The sequence below is a fragment of the Schistocerca americana genome, chromosome 7 (assembly GCF_021461395.2).
Source record: "Schistocerca americana isolate TAMUIC-IGC-003095 chromosome 7, iqSchAmer2.1, whole genome shotgun sequence".
Lineage (NCBI taxonomy): Eukaryota > Metazoa > Arthropoda > Insecta > Orthoptera > Acrididae > Schistocerca > Schistocerca americana.
The window spans coordinates 80519166-80534828 of NC_060125.1; the positions used below are offsets into that span (position 1 = coordinate 80519166).

The 15663-nt window shown below is 40.7% G+C and overlaps 1 protein-coding gene and 1 non-coding gene across 2 annotated transcripts in view; both read right to left on the minus strand.

The window, feature by feature from the left end:
• LOC124622729 (semaphorin-2A-like) overlaps window positions 1-15663 on the minus strand; it is a 906824-nt gene that overhangs the window by 83851 nt on the left and 807310 nt on the right. The gene's annotated exons all lie outside the window — the stretch shown is intronic.
• On the minus strand, window positions 3999-4071 carry Trnaa-agc. The gene has a single exon. It is a non-coding gene; the product is annotated as a tRNA-Ala (tRNA).

Genomic DNA, 15663 nt, shown 5'->3' on the forward strand with positions numbered 1-15663 from the left:
CTGTGTGTATCTTGCGGTTTTGCATGAGCTGTTTTTTAATGCTGTCTGCGTACTGGATTTAGTGAGTGGTTGTGAACGGAGATCATGTTACTTGGGGGCGCAGCAGCGAACAGGTCCGTGAAACGCGGGGGCAAGCTGGGGCCACTCACGGCGTGCTGCCACTGCCGGATCGAGGAGGGGTAGCTGCGAGAGCGACGACTTCGTTGCATGCCGCACCCTGCACGTTTAAGTTGAGTGAAGAGTTAACTGCTAACGCAACTTCGACTTTTCTGAGATCTCGCATTTGGTCGGCGGGTTGTTGCTCCCAGGGCCGCTGAGCCTGGCGGCAACGAGTAGTTTCGAGGCGGTGAAATGTTACAGCCGTCTTTCTCTATTTGTTATTCATCATTCAATTTACACTCCTGGAAATGGAAAAAAGAACACATTGACACCGGTGTGTCAGACCCACCATACTTGCTCCGGACACTGCGAGAGGGCTGCACAAGCAATGATCACACGCACGGCACAGCGGACACACCAGGAACCGCGGTGTTGGCCGTCGAATGGCGCTAGCTGCGCAGCATTTGTGCACCGCCGCCGTCAGTGTCAGCCAGTTTGCCGTGGCATACGGAGCTCCATCGCAGTCTTTAACACTGGTAGCATGCCGCGACAGCGTGGACGTGAACCGTATGTGCAGTTGACGGACTTTGAGCGAGGGCGTATAGTGGGCATGCGGGAGGCCGGGTGGACGTACCGCCGAATTGCTCAACACGTGGGGCGTGAGGTCTCCACAATACATCGATGTTGTCGCCAGTGGTCGGCGGAAGGTGCACGTGCCCGTCGACCTGGGACCGGACCGCAGCGACGCACGGATGCACGCCAAGACCGTAGGATCCTACGCAGTGCCGTAGGGGACCGCACCGCCACTTCCCAGCAAATTAGGGACACTGTTGCTCCTGGGGTATCGGCGAGGACCATTCGCAACCGTCTCCATGAAGCTGGGCTACGGTCCCGCACACCGTTAGGCCGTCTTCCGCTCACGCCCCAACATCGTGCAGCCCGCCTCCAGTGGTGTCGCGACAGGCGTGAATGGAGGGACGAATGGAGACGTGTCGTCTTCAGCGATGAGAGTCGCTTCTGCCTTGGTGCCAATGATGGTCGTATGCATGTTTGGCGCCGTGCAGGTGAGCGCCACAATCAGGACTGCATACGACCGAGGCACACAGGGCCAACACCCGGCATCATGGTGTGGGGAGCGATCTCCTACACTGGCCGTACACCACTGGTGATCGTCGAGGGGACACTGAATAGTGCACGGTACATCCAAACCGTCATCGAACCCATCGTTCTACCATTCCTAGACCGGCAAGGGAACTTGCTGTTCCACCAGGACAATGCACGTCCGCATGTATCCCGTGCCACCCAACGTGCTCTAGAAGGTGTAAGTCAACTACCCTGGCCAGCAAGATCTCCGGATCTGTCCCCCATTGAGCATGTTTGGGACTGGATGAAGCGTCGTCTCACGCGGTCTGCACGTCCAGCACGAACGCTGGTCCAACTGAGGCGCCAGGTGGAAATGGCATGGCAAGCCGTTCCACAGGACTACATCCAGCATCTCTACGATCGTCTCCATGGGAGAATAGCAGCCTGCATTGCTGCGAAAGGTGGATATACACTGTACTAGTGCCGACATTGTGCATGCTCTGTTGCCTGTGTCTATGTGCCTGTGGTTCTGTCAGTGTGATCATGTGATGTATCTGACCCCAGGAATGTGTCAATAAAGTTTTCCCTTCCTGGGACAACGAATTCACGGTGTTCTTATTTCAATTTCCAGGAGTGTAGTATTATTCTTACTAGTGAAGTGCAACCAGCTGTATTTTCTGCTTTGTGGCCGATAACGCCCCAGTTACCTGAACTGGAGGTCAGCGTACTTTTCTGGCAGGGTACTTTTCCTCGTTGTGTTGATGCTGTCCGACAAGGCGTGTAGTTCGACAGCCTCTTGTATTCTGCTGTTCTGGTTCTAGTGTCTCCTTCGGCCTTATGTGTTTTCTGAAGAAGTAGTGCTGTCTGCCTCTTCGCCCTTGCCTAAGAATATTCCATCGTTGTACCGGTGATCGGACGTTAGGTGGATTGGTTAGTCGGTTGGTCGGCGCTTAAGCTGGTCCTAGTTTGAGTTGCCATCCTGTTACTTGAGTACAAGTCTTGGCTGCCTGTCTCACCTTACCTTATGTTTGAGTTGCCTTCCCAGGCCGACCCTTGGAACATTTTCTGAGAACTACTTGTCCTGATTCCTTAGATTGTGATGCTTGTTTTAAGGATATTTGTAATTTCCTAATGATTGTTGGTGTGGCCTTCAGCCGAGCAATAATTTCACTTCTTCCGTGACAAGGCCTTCAGCCGAGCAATAACTTCACTTCTTTCGTGATAAGACCTTCAGCCGTGTTCCAGCAAGTTTTTTTAAGCAAACTTGTTTTAAAAGCAAGGTATTTATTTTAAAGGTGCTATTTCGAACTGTTCTTCTGACTTCTAATTCAGGGCTTCAGCCGTTGGTGATTTGAAGTTGTGTGTGGCCTTCAGCCGAGTGATAATTTCACTTCTTTTATAATAAGGCCTCAAGGCGTTTTACAGTTTGTTTTAAAACGAAGTATTTATCTTAATATATGCTATTTGGAATTGTTCTTCTGACTTCTAATTCAGGCCTTCAACTGTTTGTTGTTTGAGGTTATTGTTGGTGGCCTTCGGCCCCAAAATTCTGGATTTTTTTCTGTGATAAGGCCTTCAGCCGTCATACAGTCAATTGTGTTTTTTAAGAGATTGTTTTAAAAATTTAATTTCTTTAAATAAAGTTTACGTATTTGTTGTGCGACCGAGGGTAACTGATTATGGCCCCATCCACGGTCGTAACCCCATCCTGCCCCATCCTGAAAAAAACAGGTCTCACTTTCTGCACTAAACTGTATTGGAGTTCTGTTCATTTATGGTCCAAGTTTCATCGAGTGATGTTTCTTGGCTGTGCCACATCAAGCGAAAGTTGTTTTCGTTGTTAAATTTTGCGCACCACTGTAGTCTCTGTTTGCACATCCATCATAGAATATGGGATTGTAAGAAGGTAGTGTTGCGAAATTTTAGAAACTTGCAGCTTATCCTCAGGTAGAAAATATACAATAAATTAAAATTGTAGAATAAATTGAATTAATATTTCTCTGCGTAAAAGTTACACTAGCAGTTCCAGACAGTAAAAGGTGAACCACGAAACCAAATATCAATATCTAGGAGTAAAATATAGGGTACAGATATTAATGTTGATCGTCAAAGGAAGAAGTGTTTTGGTATAGTATTAGTCTAACACATTTCAAACGATCGTAACGATTTCGTTTACTTTCTGTATTTGAAGTTCAACCGATCAGTAAACAAATGGACTGTCTGATCATGTTGCAAATTTGCCATAACGGACAACGTAATAACTCTAATGCAACTTTCAACCGGGAAAATTTTACGGATCTTTAACGAAGTCAGATAGATTTTTTTATCTGGAAACCCCAGTGTATCAGTAACTTAATGGACTATATAGCAAGACGGATATAAACAGTAACATACTCTCTGCCTTTTAGAGGCGTGACCCAATAGAAGTTGTGAAATACGGAATCAATGGTATATCACAGAAAACAGTGGATAACAATGGCATTAATGTATGAAATCATTGGGAAAGAGAAGTCTCCAAAACAGTCAGAGGCAGCCCAGATGTGCAACCAGATTCACGTTATTGTTGGTTTTGTTCTTTATTGAGAAGGACTATAAAGAAATCCAAGAGCAAATCCAAAAGCCTCCATGTTATGTGAGAAATTAATAACTATAAAATATTCCATATATATATTTGGCAGCTGGTTTCTTCGCAAATACACCACTTTCACATTAAGAAAAAGAATCAAACAAATGAAACAACAGGATAAAGACTTTAATCTTCTTCCAGAATGGCAGCACCAACGAAATCTTACAATAATGATGATGCAAAAGAAATGTGCTGCGGCCAGGATTCGAACCCAGGTTTTCTTGCTTGCTAGGCAGAAATGCTAACCATTGCACCACCGCAGTACAATGGTCAACACAGCTGCTAGAACTACCCAAGTTGAGTGCCTGCCCAACACATACTTCAGTTTATATCTTTTGCTTGTTTTCCCTTGCGTTGTCACTGACAGGGCTCTCCGACAGAGGAATAGCACCCCAGCGTTGAACGTAATGGGAAAGTCCAGTACCATATGATATCTTATAGATCTTACAATTAAATGTTTCCCTTAGACATTTAAGTCTCTTCATTATCTACGATAAGGATCGAAGCAGAAGAAATGTATTCAAATTTGTGCTGCGGCTGGGACTTAAATGTCTCAGGGAAACATTTAATTTTAAAATCTATAAGCTCTCCTATGGTACAGGACTTTCCATTACGTCCAACGCTGGGGAGCTATTCCACTGTCGGAGAGCCCTGGTACTAGTGACAATGTGAGGGAAAACAAGCAGAAGATATGAATTGATGTTTGTGTAGGGAAGGGCACTCAACTTGGGTAGTTCGTGCAGCAATGTTGACCACTGTACTGCAGTGGTGCAATGGTTAGCATTTCTGCCTAGCAAGCAAGTATCCCTGGGTTCGAGTCCCGGCCGCAGCACAAATTCTAATACATTTCTTCTGCTTCGATCGTTATCGTAGATAATCAAGAGACTTAAATGTCTCAGGGAAACATTTAATTATAAGATCTATAAGAAATCACACAATCCTGATATTTAAAACTGCTACGTCAGTACATGGAAAACGGAGTAACTCTGTAAGTATATTAAGAAGAGGAATGTGGTAAAATACGCAAAGCGGAAGTTCCTTGTATAGTTGATCACCACCAATTCAGATATCTACTTTCACATATTAATGTGCACTTCTTTCTTTCCTCGGATTGTAGTAAGGTTATGCAGAATATGCTATCAACAGTGAGATGATATGCTCGTTCAACAATATAGAACTCTATATATCGACGGCAGAGGACTTGAAATAGTATTTTATCTTAGTGGACTAAGCCTTGAGAAGAAGTCATAAGATGAACTTCAACAGTGTTATATTGAGAGTAAGGGAACGAAATCGAATCAAAGTATGGGGCAAGCTAAGTCAATTAGATTGTCAACTGAGGCAGTAAAAGTGTTAGAGATGTTTTGTTATCTGATGATGGTGGAATAGAAAAGATATAAAATACGGACAGGCAATAGTAAGAAATCATTTCTGAAAAAGGGATATTTTTAACATCGAATATTAATTTGAATGTTATGTTTCATCTTGAGGTAAGTGTCTGGAGTGCGGCCTTCTGCTGAAGTGGATCATGGACGACGAACAACTGAAACAGGAAGACAATACCTTTTTAAAATGTGGTCCTGGAGGGGAACGCTGAAGGTTAGTTGTGTGGATCGTATAAGAATATAATTGGAGAGAAAAGAGATTTATGGGGAACTTGACTACAAGAAGGGATCGTCTGATAGGATGCATGCTGAAGCATCAAGGAATGGTATAATTTTTTTTTTTGCGCTGCTTTTATTTTTCATTAACTGTAGTAAATATTTCAGAATAAAATTTAGGAGTCAGTTAGGCAAAACTTTTTACTTCACTTTACCAGTGTCGACAAATTAATTTGCCATTTTCAGAAACTTAGCATTCGTTTAGCAAATGACAGTATCTGCTCTATATGTGCACAGATGTGATTCATTTGCTGTAAATTATCGATCTGTTCAGCTATGTTTACAATAATCATACGCAGTATGCACATTTTTAGACATATCATGGCGTTATGCTTCTGTGAAGAATATACTGATAACTCGTAAATTAATACTAATCCGTCGTAACCTCTTAAAGTGACGACTGAATTTTATTCTTAAATCGTTAATTTGGTATGGAGGTGTGTTTCGGGGAAGAGGGGAGGGGAGATGAAACTATAGATAGATGTCAAGACTAGATCTCAATAACTAGAGTAACTATATCGAAATAAACGTAGGTTGCCGTAGTTATGCACAGATGAGAAGGCTCCCACCGGATACACTAGCGTGGAGAGCTGCACTGAAGACCGCGACATAACGCTAAGGAGCCACGCGACACCTACGGTCGCAGGTTTGAATCCTGCCTCGGGCAAGGGTGTGTGTGATGTCCTTAGGTTAGTTAGCTTTAAGTAGTTCTAAGTTCTAGGTGACTGATGACCTCAGAAGTTAAGTCCCATAGTGTTCAGAGCCATATGAACCAATAACGCTAAAGCCGTACGTAGTTTCCAGGGGCACCTTTAGTACTCGAAGCAGCACGTCAAAAATCAGTTTGCAGACAGACTTAAGTTTTTCTGATAATAAAAGTATTACAGAATTATTTATTTTAAGAATGTAGACTTTCACACTATGTTTGACATTAGAATTAATTCTGAAATAAATATACCGTTGAACTGGTTTTGATAGTAGGTTTAATAAGCCGAAACGCTGCCAAATTCAACGACTTTTCATTACTATATTATTTTTTGGTGCTATAAGCTTGTTTTTGCTTCGTGGACATTATGACGCTATCTGCAAACATATAGAATTTTTAGTGCACCGAAGCAAATACAAGTCTACAACCTTACGTTAAAGCGCATCCGATGATGCTCGAATGTTGCTAGTAGTTCACTCACAAGTGCTTTCAAGTTGGGGAGACGTCTGCAAAGTGATTTCGAGAAGAATGAACGTCGAATACTACTACTTGGTACAAGTAATACGTTTGTATTAGAACTTTATGAACGGAAGCTGAGTGTTCTTGACATGTGAAGTAAAGGTTATTATAACAGGAAAGAACGTGATACACCACTAAAAGAAATATTCAGCATGTCAAAAGAGAAGAAACTGAAATTAAAACTCTGCGTTCATAGTTCTGCCGTAAAACACACATCACTGTGATGTCGAAGTGGCGCTTACAGTAAGGACGTGTGTCGGACGTATATAAAGTGTACTTTACTGACAGACTTCAATTCAGCTGAGGTGTGGAACCTTAAGTGTTGGCGATAACTTTTCTTTTCTCAGAAGTGTGCTGCTGCGTTAATATCAGCTGCACAAGGTTGAAAAGAAATTAATAATCATCCTCGCTCATCCTCAGTTACTTTCGATGCAATATTCGTCTTTTAAAAGAAGTTGTTTTCGAATGTCAAGCTTTTTCTCTCTCCCGTCTCCCCCTCGCCACCCCCCACCCCCCCATCCCCCCGTCAGCTCATACATGTTTCCCTACCCTCCTCCCGCAATGACCCTTTTTTTTCACTTTTCATTACCACAGCATGTAATGTAGCGATCACAGAGAAAGTAAAAATTGCTGGTTCCATTTTAACGGTCGACGCCATGATACCTTGACGTCCGTGCATGTAGCGGAGTCTACTAGCGTGTGCTTTGTGATGCGTGTGTGATGGTGCTACATCAGCCGATCGGATATCTGTTTAAACGAGAGCTTTTTAATACCAGTTCATTGACAACGACTGTTTCGCAAGTTATTTGTAGGCGGTAAATCAGACAATACTATCTTCGCCTCTTTTGTCTCCACTTGCATTTCACAGCCTTTAGCGAACGCATCTAGCAACAGTCTTTACTCCTGCATGGTGAAGTTTGTGAAAAATGAGTAAAGCTAAACTTGTGAAAACATATCCCTTCCATGGTAAGTGGTGGGGGATGGGATGTTTTTTGTTACAATGTATAAGTGTATATGATTAATATGTAATGCTACTTTAGCCATATTAAAAACGAAAACATTGAACCCTTTTCTAGAACAGTCCATTAAACTTCGAATCGGAAGCAGCTGTTAGCAGTGAGTCGAGGAGGAAGAAACTAATCTTCAAAGTAAATTACAGTCATAGCAGTCACTTCTTATAAAGCCTGTACAAAAAATTTTCCATGAAACACAGCATCATTTCGTGTATAAGAAGTATTGAAGAAACACGCAAAACCACTTGACGATGGCACAGTTGATAAGGGGTGCCTTCTGGCACCTACTGAGTCCTTGTTTTGCACATTTGAAACCAAGTCAGAGATCATTACAGCCACCAGAGACACAGCTCTATCAACGAACTTCCAACAACTGTAGGTCTGTTAATCAATAGAACGAAAAACCAGTCCAAAGTTGCAAATTTTACGTCTTTATTCACTCGATGTCTAGTTTCAAGTGAACAATAAAAGTAAAATTTGCAACTTTGGACTGGTCTTTCGTTCCACTGATACATCTATGAAGACCTTCTATAAGAAGAAAAGTGCAGTTCAATGGCGGAAAATATAAAAGGTTGACTGATAACAGATTTGAAATCCTGCTTGTTTGCCTCATTGAGTTTTGTAAGATTGATATTTTCGGATCTCGGTGTAAAAGGAGACGTGCATACAATTTTAGCATTTAAAGATATTAAACGAGAATATTTTTAAAAAAGATTTAAATCTTTTATCTCTAACCATGATTTGTCTATTCAGAAATTTGCGTCTATTACTACTGATAGTGTTTCATGCATGAGTAGGTAAATATAAAGAATTTGTTACCTTGTCCGCGTATGACGAGTCTTTCCCGCCTTTCGTTAAGTATTATTGTTTCGTGCATTTGCAAGTGCTTTGTGGACATTTTTGAGAATGGTATGTGTTATGAGTATTGTCAGAAAAATTGTGAATTCAGTGTGCTCACGATCACTACAGAGAATATTTAGAGTGCTACTAGAAGAATTGGACAGCCAGAATGGGGAAAAGGTATTGCTCATCAGTGTTCGGTGACTAGTTAGAGTTATGGTTCTAAACAGATTTAGACGACTTCTGTCAGCGATATAAGCTTTTTAGTCCGAAAGACAGGAAATTTATTTAAAACTCTATGATTTGAGCTAATTGTTGGTTCTCGCATTTGTGACTCATGTGACAATTAAACTAAATGAGTTAAATAAAAAACTTCAAGGAACAAACCAAATTGTCATTACTGTTACGTCCTCTACAAAGTGTCTCGTACAAAAGCTTGACCTTTGGATAGCACAGTTAAAAAGATTAAATGTGAAACACTCTTCTCAAATACCGTATGAACTGTTTGATCAGCGAGCATCATTGTATCAACAAGCTGCAAGAAAGTACACGGCCGACCTGACAGCACTGAAAACAGAGTTTGAGAATCCGATCTTCAGATTTGAGGCCAATGGAACCTGTTCTACCTATCATACCTCAACTTTTCCAAAAAGTGGATGTGCAAGGTATTTCAAATAAAGTGATGATAATGTTTGGTGTATGGGGCGCTCAACTGCACGGTCATAAGTCCCCATTTTCACACAATCCAATTTTTTTACACAGTCCAATATACCGCCAGTCACGAATGATTGTGATGAAGAAATGATGAGGACAACACAAATACCCAGTCCCTGGGCAGAGAAAATCCCCAGCCCGTTCAAGTAAAATGAGTCATCTTTTCTCTTGCATGAGACTGAAGTTGAAGAGGAAATAATTCGATTTCAAAATGACATTTCTTTAAAATCGGAATGTAATAAAGATAACTTTTAGAAATTAGTGAGTGTAAAAACATAGCCTAACATTTTATAAGTGACATCGCATATTTAGTCATTTTTGGATCGACTTATCTATGTGAAGCACCGTTTTCAACGATGAACCATAGTGTGATCTAAGTGTAGAAATCAAGTGACTGATCCTCATCTTTTAGATTGCGTAAGGTTGGCTCTGACATATTATTCCCCAGAGTATAACAAACTTGTCAACGATATGAAAAGCCAACTATTTCACTAAACTACATTCATCATTTATGATGGAGTGTACTTCATTTTTTTTCACTTGTATAATTTAGATGTAGGCCTACAACTTTTGGTAGACGGAAAATTACGTGGCATATATTTTTTTGAGTTACAATAGGTGATTTACGTATAAGGTGTTTTCTTGCCGTTAAACGTTTATGAATTTTTAAGTCAGTAGATCTCTAAATAGACAAAATTGCATGTACTAAATCTCAATCTTACGAAGGTTGAGCACCCCTGTTCTAACCACACGCAAACTGCAGTCAACTTTTATGAGAGGGTGACCTGCAGTCGCAGCGGAAAGCAGGTGAGAAGCTAAAGATGCCCATACAGCTCCTGGTCGTCTCTCTTCCGTTCATGCCAATTGTCTAAAGTCTGTAACCATCGCTACGTCGTCCATAACAGTAAGCCAACAGCTGCGATCAGTATCTATGACTCTGTTCCTGCCTTCGCTACTGCTACCGAAAAATCGGTATCTATATTACTAAACGGTCACTCAGTCCCAAGTTAAAGATTGTTTATACACAGGTGTCCTGGGGCAAGAGAAATTTGATTTCCAGTATTGTGTATAATTATTGATCAAATTTGGACATTTAAAATGGTATCATAATGTACTTATTAAGAAATGTAGTCTTCCATTAACGGTTTAACACAATAATAGAGGTATTAAAGTTAGAAAGTTTGTTTATGTATTGAGGCAGCATTGCTATGGCGCGGCAGATTACCCAGTTATATACCTTATACAGTACATTAGAACAGCAGCACTTAGCGACCTTCCCACAAAGATTACAAATAATTTCAAACTTTAGGAAAATTTTCCGCGCTGACACGTCCCACAAAATAATGAATCGAAAAACGTTTATCGCTTACTACGTTTTTCCTGTTCATGCAGTAAAACTTCAACTTCATGCAGGAGGTTTTAATTTTTTACTTCTTTACTACTAACCCTAGTCGCGACATCACATATACCCCTGCTGCACAGTCAGTTCCACAAGAAAATGTACTCCGTTATCTATAAGAAATAAAAGACACTAATATAATTATGTATTTACGTGAAACTACATGTTATTACTAATTGCACACTTGCCTAATAGTTAATCCAACCGACGCCATTATCAGTTATAGCTTGGCACCTTTTTGGCATGCTTTTCAAGAAATGTTCCGCATATCCTCTCGGGAAAGATCTACATGTTGTCCTAATCTTATATGAAAGCTGCTGCAATGTACATATATATGCTTTCTTTTAAACTTCGTCTTAATATACGACCAAACATTTTCCGATCGGATTTACATCCGGACACACTGCAGGCCAACCCATCGTGGACACCCCATCGTGTTGTTTCTATGCTGTACAGAGATGGCTGCGATATTTCGGATCATTATCCTCTTAAACCACCCACTTTGTCTCGTTCGAACCAAATAGCTTCTTAACGCACCTCAGAAGGAATTTTTCATAAATATTGCACATTTTTTCATCTTCAGATAATTTGCACTCATTTTAAACTGCAATCGAAAACACAAAACATTCAAGTCTCACACTGTTTATCTCTACGCTGTGCAAAAGCGCACTGATTACAGATTCTAGACCACTACCAGAGATGTCGCTGCGGACGTTTCGTTTAAAACTACGGCGTACAGTTTCTTGTGGAACTAACTGTAGTGCAAAAATCGAGAGAGACCCCTCGCTTTTTCGTTATGCTGATCCGCACAGCTTTAAAGTCTGCTACACAGCATAACAGGCAAGGCGACGAAGTGCTACCAACATATTATGCACAGGCGTGAAATTGAAAAACTATGCGAACTTTGTCAGACCGTTTTCAGTCATGTGTAAGATTATATTAATGCTGATTAGTGTGTTCCATTTTCACCGGTGTAGGTGACGAAATGCTAACAACGAAAATAGCTACAACAATTATGAAAGATTAGAGACGTAATTCCACCAGCTCTTTATTCGAAATGTTCTAGTAGCAGTCGATACATCAGCATATTAATCGTAGCTACGCTTTCGATTCAAATCACGTTTACTGGAATGCAAATGAAATCCATTTGCCTATACACATGGTAATTCAAATCCCAGTATTAATGCCACTGCGTTTTAGAAGTGCGAGCATTCCCATTCCTAGCTATCTTAAGAAACACTTCAGCTAATAAACGTTTTCTGGCTGTGGCGAGTCTAACGGAGGATTCGAAACATTGTAGAGTATGTTTGGCAGCTATGTCGTTGTTTATTTGCTGGGGTGGTCCAGAATTATCCTACTAAATTTACTCGCTAATAACAGTATTTTGTTATTTCCATAAACATCCCGAATGAGTGTCACATAAGCGGTGACATAAAGGTAGAAAATCCATGTTTTTTTAGTCCAGAAAGCTCTATGGAACAGAAACTGCAGATCATTTTGCCATTTTCATTGCTCAATTGCCGGCTTTTTAATGTTTGGGGAAGTAATAGAGGGCTGTTTTCCTGGGTTGTCTGCCTACTCCAAGGGAGATCTGGTTTATTTTCGGTTCTAATATCGATAGAGGCAGATAGACTATTTTAATAAATTCTCGCGCCCCCAATACGTTTTATTGTTAGCTTTATTCTGTACTGGCGCCCTGGGGATGTCAATATGAAGCTCTTGTAGAATTTCATACTTGTTACTGCCTACTTTTTCCGCTTCTGTCAGTAACTGAATTTAGTGTGGCACTGGATGATTTTTCACTGAATTTCGTTGTGAATCTTCACACATTGCTAAATTTGCACACTTGTATGGTAGGTCAGCAACGGTAATCCAGTATGGCTGGTCTGAATGTTGGCACACACCGTTTCGCGGCCGAATGCGCATAATATTTTTCTAATTCTTAACGATCTGGGGGTACTATGTCTTACTACAGCTATTTTATCTCGATAAACTGAAATTCATTTTTATTAGTACAGTTCATACTAATTAGCGTTTCTTCTTTCATTTACATCTTATATTTACATGTTTTGTTGAACACACTAATCAGCATCAATGTAGTCTTACACACGATTGAAAACAGTCTGACAAAGTTCGGAAAGTTTTTCAATTTCACTCCTGTGCATAGTATGTTGGTAGCACTTCCACTTCGTCGCCTTGCCTGTTATACTGTGTATCAGACTTTAAAGCTGTGCGGATCAGCATAACGAAAAGGCGAGGGGTCTCGCTCGTTTTGTCCACGACTGTACCTCATTTTTTGTATTCAATGAAAGTGATGTCTGGTCTCTTTTTATTCGATGTGCTACACTTCACATTTGTGCGCTGGATATTTTTCAAAAAAGAAAAAAAGAAGAAAAGTCTTCAGTGCCCGATACGTTACGCCACAGTGATTACAAGTACAAGCAATGTGATCTTTGGTACTCAGGAGCATTCTCATTGTCAGTGGAGCATTCAGTGAGAAGTAAGTGGACGAGTCACGTGTTGGTCACGCTGCTAAGCGGTCTGGAAGTAACTAGCACAACACAGAGAAGCAAACGCGAAGGAGGTTCCTTTTTGGAAATATTATTTTGTAAAGATTGATTGCAGAAGTGTTAAGATATTCAAGTGCTGCTTTGCTTGCGCGTGCGTAATGTATCATGAGTTTGAGAAGGGCAAATATTTAGCATTTATTTCTTCTTTATTGTTTTGGGTCAGTCAGTTTGATTCTCGAGACGTCATTAAACGTCAGCTCACGTGGCTTAGACTCAGTGTTATAGATTCATCACTCCTTTACCATTTATAACTAATTTCTTGGCAGAGTCATATTTTTTGAACAAACTGTTTTCATAAAGACGGTTGTAATTGTTAAGGAAAGCGATTCATAAAAGAGTTTTGAATGCTAGTCCCTTTTCAACCGTTAAGTAAATTTAGCCACTTCCACCGACTCCTCCAGAAAATTTTGTTCTGTGTTTGTGCGTCGCTACATTGCACTGAGCGGAACATACTTGCCCCAAAGTAAAACGTGATGTGCTTGGCATAGCTGTTTTCCCTTTTATAGCTTTTTCTTCAAGGTTTCCCTTTAGCTAGTTTTCTACGGCGCTATATATTATTATTCACCACATTAGAGCAGTAACTAGTTTCCGTTGCCACAAGGTAAGTCATGAAAATGTGTTAGGTGCAGTTTAACATCATTCAGGACGCACTAAAATCATTTTCAGCCAAGCATTGAATTTCAAAATTATCATCGAGGTCAGTTCAGGTAAAGCACACTACAGGTCTCATTTCTTTATAAGACATTATTAGTCTTACAGAGCAGTGTTACATGCTCGCGTGTTTGCCATTTTGAGTTCGGAACTTTATTTAGTTACTTTGGTAAGTAAAATTACAGGGAATTTTAATAAAAGCGTTTTGGACATTTATTCTTTAAATATTCTTTTTCTAATTTTATGCAGAATTTTTTTGTATTAGTTTTCTGTGTTGGAGCTGTAACACAAGCGCTCTAATGTCACGAATTCTGACATTGTTGACTGCATTGCACAACACAGAATTTCAAACGTTAGCTTCTTTAGTATATAGTTTTAGGTTTAGCAATTACTTTTGGAAAAAGTTAATTGCAAAACAATTATACAGTTTCCGATGGATTTGCTGACACTTTTTAAAACACAGAGCACAACATTTGCGTTATTCAGGTTAACCTTGTAACGCTGACATATACGAAGGGTTCGGGATATTGCTATTCCGAATATACACAACAACATTAATTAATAAAAGAAGGCAGTTACAACCTGAGTAATCATACCACTGTAAGAAGCGTAGCTGAGGAGATACGACCTCACAAACATTGAGATGCATGGAAAAGTAACTTATCTTAAAGCGAAGAACAAATTAAGCATAGCCGGCCGCTGTGGCCGAGTGTTCTACGGAACCATGCTGCTGCTGCTACGGTCGCAGTTTCGAATCCTGTCTCGGGCATGGATGTGTGAGATGTCCTTATATTAGGTTTAAGTAGTTCTAAGTCTAGGGGACTGATGACCTCAGATGTTAAGTCCCATAGTGCTGAGAGCCATTGGAACCATTTTTTGAAATTAAGCAGACCATATTCATCTAGAATTTCGTAGTGAGAGCACTTTCAACGAATTTAGACGTTCGAAGCTGATTTATGGGAAGGAATGAGAGTCCTTAAAGAATTTAGACTGGCGTTACTGGTATTTTTATAACACGCAAGTTGTGACACGGAAACAACCAAATACACAATTTCTTTAAGCGACAATAATTGCGCTTCCAGTAGTTTTGGTGGAAAAAATTTCACGAAGAAATACGCGTTTTCGAGACATCCTCGATGTGCTGGTGCTTCGAGACAGCATAGATTCGCAGGATGTAACTTACAATATAAAACCCACCAACCAATTGCTTCAACTGAAAGCGACGTAATCTAATACGAAGTCTGTGAAGCTCTGCTCGCGCATGCGAAGCTATTAGCCGCAAGTGGATCGTTCACGACCTGTCACAGAAAAGAATGTTTGCTATACGCACACGAAAAGAAGAACCAAGGGAAGAGCCATGTCACGGCCGATGTGTCACTTACCATGAAAAGCGCCAGCGTTCGTTCTAAAATAGGACCATGTTATCACCCATCAGATATCCCTGCAACGGGTGTCCAGCAAACAGGGAAAATACTAGAATTCCATTGGCTTAGTTAGCGGTTGCAGTACTAGGGTCCACCCGTGCGAGAGCAGTTATGCGAGATACACATTTCGTGCGGAGGTCAGATGTCGCGTTGTTAACATCACACTACGCCATGTTTGCTACGTTGTTGCTCGGAATATTCGCGCTACGTGCTATGGCGAAACTATTTTTTATCATCGAAAATATCTCCTGTAATCTAATTCTCGATTATTTCCGAGAAGTTATGTTATTAAGCTGTATTTATTCCATTTCTTGTATCCTACTTTTTGGCTCTTTCATTTACTCTCGGTACGTAACGT